Below are 12920 nucleotides of genomic sequence, written 5' to 3' on the forward strand. Positions count from 1 at the left end.
CTTCTTTGGGGCATAACACAATCAGTATCCCATCAATGGCTTGGTACTTCAGACAACTCAATATGCTCATGTTCAAACACTATGCAAAGTGAATGAGGACAGATAAATGAAACAATCTACTTGATTTAAACATGAGATCCTGTAACAGAAAAATTACAAAATGAAAAGGCAGATTGGTTATTATTCTGAACAGGGAATAGAGAGATTGACTTCAAGAAGCTCAAAGAGACATTTTGAAGTGGTGAGAATATTTCATGTCATTCCCAAACTATATATCTTAGCCCCAAGTCACCAAATTGAAAAGTAGAACTCATGAGCTTTATGTTAATGACAATTCAGTAAGGTGGGCTCAAAAATTAGGAAGAAACTAAATGATTTTTTCCACCATATGGATAACTGGAGACTTAAATGACTACTAAGTACTTAGGTCAGAAGAAATCTCCTCTGATTTGTAAGAGAATAAAAATACAACAATTCTCATAAATATAATAACATGTAGGTTTTGGGGTCTTTTATAAATTCAGACTTAATTCTGTATTGTGTTTCTAGTCTATAAGAGCTAATAATTTTTCCTCATAACAAAGGCCAATTGTTTCTCTTCTAAAAATAGGCTGTTTTTATTTCATAATTATGTATGTATATTTACTTGAGTCTCTGTGATAGCATGCACATGCTAGTGTTGTTGTCCACGGAGGCCTGAAGATTGACACCCATGAGTGAAGTCACAGACAGTTATGAACCACCCAATGTGGGTACTGGGAACCAAATGTGGCAAACTCAGGTCCTAGGCCAGAACAGTAAATGCTCTAAACTATTAAGCCACCTTTACAACCCAGGGCTCTTGTTTATAATGGGGCTTTTCCTTCTCCTTTCTTTCTTTTTCTTGCATGTAATTGTGGACCAGGCTTTTCCATCTTAGGGGACAGAAGCATCCTCAGGAACATCACATTCACTGTAACTGTTATTTTGAATCTCCTCTATTTACAATGAAGCTCTTCAAGTAAAAGATCTCTAATTTTGTTTTCATTTTCCATTTTGGTCATTTTATAACCTGCAGAAATTAAGCCATTACCAATATGCATTATTCCACAAAAATTACTTCAGGGACACCTTCCAGTTCACCACCTGCACTGTTTTTCTAATCCCCAACCTCCCTAGATTCCTTCCTTTCAAAGTAACAGCCTCCTTTCAAGCTTGATGGCATTATATGGTTGTGGTATCTCTCCTTTACAACTGCATGCATTTGTATACTAATACAAATTTCTTGTCTATGCTGTGGGAGTAAGGGGTTTATTTTATGCTACTGGTTTGAAGGTATGGTGGGAGAGGGGTAGTTTCTAGTTGGTATTTTGTGTTGGAAGGCTGAAAATCAAGCTCAAAATGGCTGTCAATATTCCCAAGACCTGTTTTATAAGGTTCTTCATCCCATTCATGAGTATGGTGGCCTCATGACTCAGCCATGCCTAGGCTTCTTAATACTGCACTGAGACTCAGGCTCAACATACACATTTGTAGATGTTCATAGCCATAGAAGATCAGTGCTGCAGACACAATCACAAGAAGAAGGATAAAGGAGAAAGTGAGGTGGAGGGTAGAGGAGTAATATGTGAACCAAGGTAAAAAGTGCAGGTGAGACTCAGAGAAAACCGCTCCTTAGATGCTTTTAATTCCAGTGAAAGCAGGAGTAGAAAGTGACTTAAGGTCAGACCACCAGACACAATTTGGCACAGAACAGGACATCCTTAATGTTTTATATTCAGACAGAAGACATGACCTGAATTACATTCTAGGGAATATCCTGAGAATCAGCGAGATGGTGTTTTAGAGTGAATATAAAGAAGGCAAGAAGTTACACTGAGAGACTTTTAAAATATTGCAAGAAATAATGAGAAGTACTCCAGGGAAACGATCAGTAGGAATGGAAATATGAAGTGAGATGTAATAAAAACATTAAAAATGAGCACATTAAGGACAAATGCGATGCACAAATAAAATAGCTTTACAAATACTGGAGCAAAACATGTATGGGTGTTGAGGCAGTGCACGTAGAGATGATCAAATGTTCTTACAGCCTTTGACTTCAAAAATGAGCTAAAAATTCTTAACTGTTGCTACATTGTGCCAGCGTAAAGGCTCAGAGCGAAAATCACTTATTGCCAAGCATTATTATCAGACCCTATATTCTCGCTTCCTCTTCCTCTCTCTCTCTCTCTCTGCTCCCTCCCTTTCTCCCTTCCTCTCTCCCTCTTTCTCACACACACTGAGATAGACACACAGATGAACACATACACACACACAGATAAATAAATGAATAAATAAATAAATATAAGAAAATTATTTTAAAAAGAAATAATGACCTTTAATCTTAAAATCACTTGTTCAATGTTTGTAATTACAGATGATTTTATTTAATAAATTATTATTTGAATATATATTATAAAATCCATGAAACTAAGTGTAAAATCTGTATATTGGAATATTTTTTAATTGGATATTTTATTTATTTACATTTAAAATGTTATCCCTTTTCCTAATTTCCCATCCAGAAACCCCTATCGCATCTCCCTTCCTCTTGCTTCTATGAGGGTGTGCTCCCACCCACCGACCCATTCCTGCCTTCTTACCCTCGCATTACCCTACATTGAGCCTTCACAGGACCAAAGACCTCTTCTACTACTGATGGCCAATAAGGCCATCCTCTGCTACATATGCAACTGGAGTCATGGGTCGCTCCTTGTGTATTCCTTGGTTGGTGGTTTAGACCCTGTGGGCTCTGGTTGGTTATGATCTAATATTTAACAAGGAAATTTTTGTGTATTCCGAACTTCTGGGCTAATATCCACTTATCAGAGAGTGCATACCATGTGCATTCTTTTGTGATTGGGTTAACTCACTCAGGATGATATTCTCCAGATCCATTCATTTCCCTAAGAATTTCATAAATTCATTGTTTTTAATAGCTGAGTAGTACTCCATTGTGTAGATGTACCACAATTTCTGTATCCATTCCTCTGTTGAGGGATATCTGGCTTGTTTCCAGTTTCTGGCTACTATAAGTAAGGCTGCTATGAACATGGTGTATCATGTGTCCTTATTACATGTTGGAGCATCTTCTGGGTATATGCCCAGGAGTGGTATAGCTGGGTTCTCCAGTAGAACTATATCCAGTTTCTGGAGGAACCCCCAAACTGATTTCCAGAGTGATTATACCAGCTTGCAATCCCACCAACAATGAAGGAGTGTTCCTCTTTCTCCACAACCTCTCCAGCATCTGCTGTCACCTGAGTTTTTTTATCATAGCCAATCTGACTGATGTGAGGTGGAATCTCAGGGTTGTTTTGATTTGCATTTCCCTGATGACTAAGGATGTTAAACATTTCTTTAGGTACTTCTTAGCCATTCAATATTCATCAGTTGAGAATTCTTTGTTTAGCTCTGTACCCCATTTTTTAATAGGGTTATTTGGTTCTCTGGAGTCCAACTTCTTGAGTTCTTTGTATACATTGGACATTAGCCCTCTATCAGATATAGGATTAGTAGAGATCTTTTACTAATTTGTTGGTTGCTGTTTTGTCCTTTTGACAGTGTCTTTTGCCTTACAAAAGCTTTGCAACTTTATGAGGTCCTGTTTGTCAATTCTTGATCTTAGAGCTTAAGCTATTGGCATTCTGTTCAGGAAATTTTCTCTTGTGCCTATTTGCTCGAGGTTCTTCCCCACTTTCTTTTCTATTAGTTTCAGTGTGTCTGGTTTGATGTGGAGGTCCCTGATCCACTTAGACTTGAGCTTTGTTCAAGGAGATAAGAATGGATCGATTTGCATTTTTCTATGTGCTAACCGCCAGTTGAGCCAGAACCATCTGTTGAAAATACTGCTGAAGAACAGCCCACAAACCACAAGAAACTCAAGAAGAAGAAAGACCAAGATGTGGACATTTCATTTTTTCTTAAAAGGGGGAACAAAATACCCACAGAAGGAGTTGCAGAGACTAGCTATGGAGTAGAGACAGAAGGAAGGACAAGCCACCCTGATATAGTTGTCTCCTGAGAGGCTCTGACAGTACCTGACTAATACAGACATAGAGGCTCACAGCCATCCATTGAACTGAGTACAGGGTCCCCAGTGAAGGAGCTAGAGTTAGGACCCAAGGAGCTGAAGGGCTTGCAGCCCCTTAGGAGGAACAACAATTTGAACTAACTAGTACCCTTAGAGCTCCCAGGGACTCAACCACCAACCAAGGAGTATACATGGTGGGACTGATTGTTCTGACAGCATGTGTATAGTAGAGGATTGCAAAGTCAATCATCAATGGGAGGAGAGGCCATTGGCCCTGTGAAGGTTCTGTGCCCCAGTGTAGGGGAATGCCAAGGCCAATAAGTGGGAGAGGGTGGGGTGGCAAGCAGGGAGGGGAGAAGGCAACAGGGGTTTGTTCTTGTTGTTTTTTTGGGGGGGTTGTTTTTTTTTATTTTGTTTTGTTTTGTCTTTTTGTTTTTGTTTTGGAGGGGAAAATAGAAAAGGAGAAATCATATGACATGTAAATAAAGAAAATATCTAATTAAAAAACAAGGTTAATTTCAATTGTATGATATTCTAGAAAATGCAGAATTATGGAGAGAGTAAAAAGAAAACTGTTTACCAGTAGTTTGAAAGGATTGAGGGTCACAATGATAACTAGAACATAAGGAATGCTACAGGTTAGTGAAATCTGTGCTGTCCTCTTAAAGATCGAACAAGTTGTCCATTATGTAGCCCACAGAAAATACAATAGAAAGTGTAAAACCTAAAGAAGTCGTTTATGTAGCTTTTGAAACACTATTAATTAGAAAGTTTCAGTATTCATTACTTTTATTTATGTGCCTTGTTAATGTTAATATGTTAACTTGATGGGTTATTGTGAGAAAATGTGTGAAAACTTGTAATTTAGGCTCAATTTCTTTTTAGTCCTAAAACTGCTCTAACATTTACATTTATTGGCAAAGACTATATTTTTATGTCCATTCAGTTGGCAATGTAGTATTGATATAATATTTGGTCTTAGCAAGTAAAAAACAGATTGTGAACATGTATTTTCCTTTATGTTTTAGTATACACAAGTGTCAGCTGGTGACAATTCAGATCCCAGAAGGAGAATTCAACATCAGATCCCTTACATCATTGGGAAGGACAGACACAAAGAATCCCATCCAACTCAAGAGATTACACTGTAAATCCTCACATACACTTCTGCCCACTCCTCACATAACCAGCATCATGGTAGGGGCTTATTTCAAGGGGAGAAGACATTTCCCAAGAATGTTAGCAGTAGGTAATAGATGAATGGAACCATGAACTTCTTAAAACACCTTGTATTCTCTGATCATTTTTTTTTTTTGCTTACTCTCTTTACCACACATAGAAAGCACATTGCTTTTCTGCCTCCAGAAAAAACAACTAAAGTTTTTATTTATATCAGTCTCTAGGTAAAAGGTTTTAGGTGACATGTAGAGGTCTTTGTACTAAAACCCAGTATGAGAAGCAACTGTTCTTTCATTGGGTGAGATTGTAGTTTTTAATACTTTAGAAACTTTGGCATTAAAAGAATGGATTAAAATTAAACAATGAGAAAACAAATATAAGACTTCAGAGAAATAAAAGGACAAGTGGGCTCCACAAATGTTAGACACTGCCTCAGAGACACTGGAGTCATTTGCCGGGTGGATCTACCACTCCATCAATGGAATATTCTCTTTGACATATTTTCCTCAGAAAGAAAGTGCTTAAGATTCTTCGTAACACAGGTTCAGGAAGTTTTTCTTTTCATGCTATTTCCCTTGAACTCTATTTCAATGGGTCTGTAAAAATATCTCTTCAGGAAACACAGCAACTTCTCAGCCTATTTCTTGTCCATAGGGTGAAAGCCTAAGATTTCCATTATACTTCAAATGCCATGATAGTTGCCTGGATTCTGAGACATGTGGAGAAGGGATGGCTGACAAATTAACCAACTTGATCTATTTTACTGTATCAGGTCAATATACAAGAACTACACCTATTTCCCTTTCTTCATTTATTTAGAATCATTCCATCTCTTTGTTTTTTAGTTCTCACTCAATGGAAAATGACCAATCAAAGCCCAATGGATTTCCCTTCCTATGAACCTTAATAGACTGTTACTGGTGGCAAACTATTGAAAATTGAAACAAACTAGCTAGAATCAAAGTCAAAAAGAGAATGCCAAAAAAGAGAATGTAGTAAGGGAAGGGAAATATATCATGTATAAGGGAGCTAGTGTAAAATTTTCAATGGTTTTTACAATGGTGACTTTAAATACTAGAAGAAGTAATGAGTTGTCAAAGTTTTAGGAGAATATATTGCTCACCCCAATCACTATCTGGTGACACTAGCTTCCAAAAACTGAAGAATGAAGACCACCAAGAAAATAAAAATGGAGTGAGTTTATAACAAGGACACATAACTTACGAGAAACGCAGCAGGAGTGCCATGCAGTGGAAGGACATGGACATCAGAGAGTCCTTAAATGCAAAACATAGCCAACATAAACATATGAAAAATAAAATGTATGCGTGTGTGTTTCCTGCTACTTTGCTGACAAAATTTATCAGTGACAGAAGATTTCTGATGGAATCTTTAGAGTCTTTTGTGTATAAAATCCAATCATCTGCAAGTAAGAATAATTTGACTTCTTTCTTTCCTATTTGGATCCCTTCAATCTCTTTCAGTTGTCTCATTGTTATACCTAAGACTTAATGCACTATATTGAATAAGGATGGAGGTTGAGTTAGAAAATTTGACAAAACTCTTCCTCCCTCCCTCCCTACCTTCTTTCCTTCCTTCCTTCCTTCCTTCCTTCCTTCCTTCCTTCCTTCCTTCCTTCCTTTCTTCTCTCCTTCCTTCCTTCTTTCCTCTCTCTCTCTCTCATTCTCTCTCTCTCTTTCTTTATTCAACCTTACATATACTCACTTAGACATACATATATATGTATACACATGTATATATATATGTGTGTGTGTGTGTGTGTGTGTGTGTGTGTGTGTGTGTGTGTGTTGGTTTTTCGAGACAGGGTTTTTCTGTGTAGCACTGGCTGTCCTGGAACTCAGTCTGTAGACCAGGTCACTTAGACATTTTTACATAGTGGATTAGGATAGCAAGGGTTGTAATGTATTCAGCCCTTACAAATATGGCTGCATTTCTAAGTAGTGGTTCAGAGCTAGATCGTCAGTTTACATGTTTACTTCAAATTTGTTTCTATCTGTGTTTTGATGATTCTTGAAATACTCACTTTTGAAAAGTAACATGAAGAAGGAAATCTTACTAGATTCTATCCCCAAAGAATTGCAGGCAAATAAGGAATTCTAAGAACAGTAGAATTAGACAATCTTTTGCCCAAAAGTTGAGCTATTCAATTGGTTATCCAAAGCCAAGTGGTCTAGCCAGAAAGCATGTACATACAAGCGACAATAAACAGACTGACCAGGTTGCATTTATATACTTATGAGACTATACGCACATGCAAAGATATGTACATGTACACATACATATACATATATAAAACAAAGAAAAATTACATCATGAATTTGAGAAAGAGCAAAGAGTAAAAATATAAGAGAGATTTGTAGGGAGAAAAGGAAAGCATGAAAATTCCTCAGTACCCCCACTCTGTAATGAAAATGGTATGTAAATGTTCATAATGTTGGCATCCAACTTAGGTGCCTTTTGCTTTTTCCATAATGTTTGGAAAATAACAGACATTTAACTTTCAGCACAAATTAATTCAGAGAACTATAGAAATTAAGTAGTTCATTTATAGATCTTTAGACTGTGATTGGTAAAATAAAGTTAGTGTGGAATTTATTTCACATGTATTGATTAATTGATCCTCCTTAATTGCATGGACTAGTGCCTGATGTTCTAACTGAATGCCATCTTCTCCTAAGGAATTTCTAAGTATCACACAACTGTTCATCATGTTCATCAGTGTTGCTCTCTTCCTCCCAGTCCTCCCAGTCCTTTTGGCTACTATCACCAAAGTATTTTTATTTTTAATTTTTAGACAAAAGATCCTGTCCTTATACAGTTTTTATTTTTAATTTTCTCGCTAAATTAACTAACAATGAAAATTGAAATAGCATGGTGAACATTTAAAAAGAACGTTTTGAAGCAATGATGGCATTTTAATTGAAGTGAATGAGAAACTACAAAGGGTTTGGTAAAGATTTGATATTGAAAGCCAATATATTGTCCCTTCCACTCTTTCTGAAAGTATTGATTTCTCTTCTCATTGCTATGCCTAACTGCCTGACAGAAACAACAAATGGAAGAAAGAGCTTTGTTCATGGTTCAAGAGGAAACAGAATACAATGGCCATGACAGCATCCTAGCTGAGGCTGAGTTGGTGTGAGCAGTAAGAGCTCCTGGTAGATTCCCCACTAATGTTTAAGAAGCAGCAGGAGGACTGTAGCATCCTCCCATTGATGACTGATTAGGCCATTCTCTGCTATACATATGCTGCTGGAGCCATTAGTCCCATTAGTCCCATCATGTGTACTCTTTGGTTGGTGGTTTAGTCCCTGGGAGGTCTGAGGGTACTAGTTAGTTCATATGTTGTTCGTCCTAAGGGGCTGCAAACCCTTCAGCTCCTTGGGTCCTTTTTCTAGCTTTTTCACTAGGGACCCTGTACTCAGTCTAATGGATGGCTGTGAGCCTCTACTTCTGTATTAGTGGGGTACTGTCAGAGCCTCTCAGGAGACAGTTATATCAAGCTCCTGTCAGCCAGCACTTGCTGGCATCCACAGTAGTGTCTGGATTTGATGATTGAATATGGGCACTATTCCCAGGTGGAACAGTCTCTGGATTGTCCTTCCTTCAGTCTTTGCTCCATAGTTTTTTCCTGCAAATCCTTCCATGGGTATTTTATTCCCCTTTTTAAGAAGGAACGAAGCATCCACACTTTGGTCTTCCTTCTTCTTGAGTTTCTTGTGGTTTGTGGATTGTATTTTGGATACTCCGATCTTTTGGGCTAATATCCACTTATCAGAGAGAAACTGGAAACAACCCAGATGCCTCTCAACAGAAGAATGGATACAGAAATTGTGGTACATCTACACAATGGAGTACTACTCAGCTATTAAAAACAATGAATTTATGAAATTCATAGGGAAATGGATGGATCTGGAGAATACCATCCTGAGTGAAGTAACCCAATCTCAAAAGAACACACATGGTATGTACTCTCTGGTAATTGGGTATGGACCGGATGTTCTTAAAACTTTCTACAATAGAGCTATCATATGGGTTCAAACACAGGCACCAGGAGGATACATTTTATGCTCAGTTACTTGGTTACTCTAAAGAGGCCCATTCTTCCAATTCCTAATGTATCTCCACGAGCTAAGGAGAATTCTTGATATTTTACATTTTTGCCTATTTTAGAGCTAGAGAATTTTGAATAGCGAATTTAGTACAGACACTGACTTGTTAAATGTACTGGTGTGTAAGTGAAAAAATCCTGTCCTCTGGATGTGTCCTTTTTAAGAGCAGCGATGTATTATAATTGGATAGCTATACACTTGCTCTCTCAACTATCTGATGATGGCCTTTCATGAGATGAACTTGCAATGATGGAAACTAAGTAGTTTAAATAAATTGTAGAAATTGGTTCTTTCTTGATAGAATTATTAACTACTCTGTGAAGACTAAAATTATATTCCCAATAAGTATAATAGCATTAAATTATAAAACTTTGGAAGGAATGCTTCATTCAATGCTCTGTTTGAAATAATAATGTGTAAAATAAGTACAATTTATTTGCTCCTAGAGAAGCTTTTTTAAAACCCTTTGAAGCCAGCAATCACATCTGTACTTCGTAGATATGCAGTAATTTATTCCAGAATTGTGTTCATGAAAATAAATGCAAATATCTACTTCACAGAATACTTTAACCTTGAAACAAAGAAATAAAACACCTTGCTTCATTATAACTATAGAACTGCCTCTTGAATTCAACAATATATTTCATATCAAACAATAATATGAAATTTTAAACACTATAACTCACTTAAAACTCAAGTAATCTCTTATAACTCAAAAACAGAAAGAAAAGTGCAGATTTATAAGCTACTACATAATGTAAGAATTCCTAAAATAATAATTTTGGAACCAAGTAAACTAAGTTGCCTTTCTTTCTTTTAATAAATCAAAGCTGGTTAACTTTATGTGTTACCTCCAGAGAGGTTAAAACCCCACAAAATAAAACAAGTATTGATCAAAGTGAAGATTCCAAAATGGGAAAATCCAGTCACAAGAATAAGGTCATGGTGACACACATATTTTGCCAGGGCATTTGACCTTGTATTTTGCGTTATGTGTGTGACAACTCAGCTCCTTCCATCTATCAGGACTCAACATTATATCCTCCCTTTTCAGTGATTTAAGACACATGGTGAGTAAGAAACAATTTAACACTAGACCCAGCAAAGAATTATGCAGTAGCATGGCCTGAGTCTGAGAGCTCTAGTTTTGTTAAAAGAGAAATGCATGTTAAAGTATGTTTATACACCATATATTGAGTAATTACAGGGAAGGAATGGGAAAGGAGTAGCAGGCAGTAACCCTCAAGTATTTACAAGATAAAGAATGTAGGAAAGACCTACTTATTTTGCATAGTTAGTCTTATAGTTCTCTTCAACCAATTAATTTGTTTTATATGGTTGGTGTTAAAAGTTACAGGCTGTAAAAGCTCAAATTCTTCATATTCCAAATTCAAAGAAAACACTAATGAGGATAAAATTAATTGAAGATAAAAATAGACTCAGAAAGAATAATGCCATTCTATTTCATATTGAGAAAATTAAATCCTTCCCAAGGTAATGTAGGGACATTATGTATTAGCAGGAGAAAATGGCTTCTCCCAGTAAGAGAAACCAACTAACCTGAATCATGACAACCTTGCTGCTTACTGTGGTCACCTAATGGCCCAGGAAAGCTTTCTGTTTTAAAAAACAGTTTATTTGATATATTGAGATAGTAATGTAATCACACTACTTATCCCTTCCCTTTCTTCCATCCAAACCCTCCCATATATACTTTCTTGATCTCTTTCAGATTCATGGCTTTTTTTCATTAATTGTTACATACGCGCGCGCACACACACACACACACATATACATATGTAAATGCATAAACTCAGTCTACATGTTAGTTGTAGAAGTCTAGTCTACTTATAGATGATTATGTGTCCTGCTCCCAGAATTCCTTAGTTGCCTGTACTTTTTGTAGGTTTGAGGCATCTTAGATTTTTCTCCTGCCCATGTTACTATTCTTATTCAGCTCATGCTTAGCAGGCATGTTGGTGAGACTCTCTGGGTTTTTCTTCAAGTTCTATAAGAATGAATGGATGCTGGTAAACTATTCGTGCTTTAAGATACTAATGTAGGTAAAACAAACTATTTAATGAATTAGGGTAAAATAAAGACAAAGGTGAAATGAGAAAAAAAGCTCCCTAAGAAAAGAGTATGGCAGAAATTATGGCTTGTACTTTAAATAGAGTCTGCATTTCCATGAAACATGGCTACCAGAGAGACCATTTGTCTCAGGGTTTCTATTGCTGTGATCAAACAGCATAACAAAAAGCAATTTGGCGTCAGAAGGGCTTACTTCACTTATACTTTCACATCACAGTCCATCTGAGAATGAGTACATGGCAAGAACTTAAGACAGAAAGATGAAGGCAGGAACTAAATCAGAAGCCATGGAGGAGTGATGCTTGTTTGCTTTCTCTTAATGGTTTGCTCACCCTGCTTTCTTATACACCCAAACCACCTATCTATTGAGCATAGTACTATCCAAAATGGGTGGGACCCTCCTTCAAACAGTCACTAATCAAGAAAGTGCCCTAACAGACTTTCCAATAGTCAGTCTTAGGAAGGCAATTTCTCAGTTGCACTTCCCTCTTTTTAGATAACTTTAACTTGTGTTAACCTAACAATAAACAGCAAGGATACCATTGAATTCTCTGTTAGCTGGTGTTTTGCCAAGAGCCCTGGAGGGTGGCACTGGTTTTTGTAAAGATGAATTGATTCCTTGGGCAAGAATTTAGGACCAATAGTATGGCTCATCAAGTAAATCTACTTGCCAACAAATATGATGACCTAACTTGGATCCCTGAGATCCACATAGTAGAAAGAGAGAATGACTCAGCCAAGTTGTACTTGGTCCTCCACATGTACTATGGCACACACACACACACACACACACACACACACACACACACACACACACACGCACACACACACGCACACACACGCACACACGTGCACGCGCACACACGTGCACGCGCACACACAAATAGTAAGTATTCTTTGGGAATATGTTACATGAAAGGCTATCCCTGATCTTTAGATGATGGTCTTATACTACCTGCAAAGAGGCAACATTAACTGAGCTCAGTATTTTTCTTTTTTGAGAGAGCACATGAAATTGAAAGGAAGAAGATATGTGAGGTTTAGATCAGATGGACTAGGCACTGGATTTGACCAAAAACCCATTGACATTTTATAAACTGTATGTTAATTTATTACTGCTGAGACATGTCAAAGACATTCAGTATACACATTTTCTGGAGCATATTCAAATGTTTTCTGATGTTGCTCTTCTTTCTCAGGTGTTTGTGGCCATAAGCTCTGAAGATGTTGCATACAGCATGCCCTCATTACTATGTGAGGTATTTTCAGGTGTGTTTGTCTTCTCTAGTTAAACAATATATTAAATGTACATAAAAGTCAGACTACTTTCATTGGAAGACAATTTAAATGAAACAAATTTCGTGGAATGTTTTTCTGAATCTGGCTGCAGCTATTAGAGTAAACTGAAATGCCTTTGCTTTAATTTTGGGGAAAAAATAAACACAAATGTTCAAAACTAAAAT

Source organism: Mastomys coucha, unplaced genomic scaffold (assembly GCF_008632895.1).
Source record: "Mastomys coucha isolate ucsf_1 unplaced genomic scaffold, UCSF_Mcou_1 pScaffold8, whole genome shotgun sequence".
NCBI lineage: Eukaryota > Metazoa > Chordata > Mammalia > Rodentia > Muridae > Mastomys > Mastomys coucha.